This window comes from Otolemur garnettii, unplaced genomic scaffold (assembly GCF_000181295.1).
Source record: "Otolemur garnettii isolate 467f Iridium unplaced genomic scaffold, OtoGar3 scaffold00039, whole genome shotgun sequence".
NCBI classification, from domain to species: domain Eukaryota; kingdom Metazoa; phylum Chordata; class Mammalia; order Primates; family Galagidae; genus Otolemur; species Otolemur garnettii.
Window position 1 is genome coordinate 99,446 of NW_003852434.1, and position 1,677 is coordinate 101,122.

The 1,677-nt window shown below is 34.1% G+C and overlaps 1 protein-coding gene across 1 annotated transcript in view; it reads right to left on the reverse strand.

Moving 5' to 3' along the window:
* The window catches only part of CCSER1 (coiled-coil serine rich protein 1), a 639,717-nt gene that overhangs the window by 956 nt on the left and 637,084 nt on the right, over positions 1-1,677 (reverse strand). The window lies entirely within an intron of this gene.

Below are 1,677 nucleotides of genomic sequence, written 5' to 3' on the forward strand. Positions count from 1 at the left end.
TGATACTGCACATGTGGGTCAATATATAGAACTGATAATAACATACACATATATGATTTACAACAGCAAGAAGAAGGTCCCTTAAATAGGACTGAAAACGGATGAAGGAGTTCTGCGGAAAGAGAAACTGAGATGTTTTTGTGGTCAAATCGAGGATATGGGTTAAAAAAAGAGATATCTTGTACAGGAGGAGGAATCCAGATAAAATTGTTACAAAACAAAATAAAACTAAAACAACAGCAACAAGGAATGACAATTTGCAATGAATTAGTTTAGATGGAATAAAATAAAGAAAGATAAAATTTTAGCAGCAATAGATGCTGGTTTGAAAAGTGTGGATTTTATCGTGTAAGCCTTAGAGAGCTAGTCAGAGAGTGTGTGTATGTGTGTGTGTGTGTGTGTACAATTGTTTTCAATTAGAAACATAACACAATGTAAGCTTCATGTTTGTTTGTTTTGCAGATTTTTCTGCAATGCTGTGTAGATTAGAATATGTAGAACCTGAACGTAAAATGACAAGACCAAAGCCAAGGTGAGGAAGTACTGAAGCGCCCGGCAGTATTTCAAGGTTACTGTTCCTGGTAATACCTATGAGATGCCCTGTCCACAGGCTTATTCTGGTTCCGAACAACTGGGTATCTCTGGAATTCCAGCTGAAATGCAGTATCCAGAGAAAGGTCTTTTCTGTGGCTTTTGCTAGGCACAGGCCCCTTCCCTTTACCTGGTTTCTCTTTCTTTCACTTTCCTGCTTATATCCTTCATGTCCCATCACTGTATAGAAGTCTCTTATTTATGTCTCTGACTTCTAATTGATAGTCTGACTTTATTTACTGACATTTGAAGTTGGTAAAGACGGAGAACTTTGCTGCTGCGTCTCCTGCTATAATCCCCAGGTCTGGAGTACGTGCCTACCTCTTATTTTGTTTTGCTTTGTTCTTTTTTTAATTTTTTAAAATAATCTTATGAAGAAAGGAATAAGGGTGAAATATCATGTGATAAGAGGATCTGAAAACTATAACTGTATGTTACACATCGAGGCAGATAGTTGTCAACTAAATAATTGATTTTTTAAATAAAAGTCTACAAAATCATTAAAATTAGTAAGTAAACATTAAGAAAATGCCTAATGTTCAGAACCTATCCCACAAATTCTAATTAAGTGGTTATGAATACAGCAAATATATTCTAGTGTGTTTATTTTGAGGCTCCTGACATTCATATGGCTATAACACTCTCACACAGACATACTTTATAATATTCTAAAAACAAACTTAGTAAAATGAAGGGGGAAATATCATAATAGGTTTAATATGCTCAGAGATACAAATGCCACTAAAACACACGATACTAACATTTCTCTTTCCATAAAAGTCTGTAACATTCTGGTATCTAATATGTAATGAGGACAAAAGAACCTCAATACTGTAAACATTTTTAACCATGAAGAAGACTACAAGGAAATTCTAAAGTTCAACTAAAGTTCAACTAATGAGAATACATGAGTACACATGAATACTTCCAATGAGTACTCTGTGGTGAGCACAATCATCTGAAAGATAGGATTCTTTTGTATGATTAACCGCTCTGGGGATACTGTAAATTAAGAAAATCATTTACAAAATAGATTAATCATCTTAGGCTCTAAAGTTTAAGACATTCAATATATTGCCAAATTAA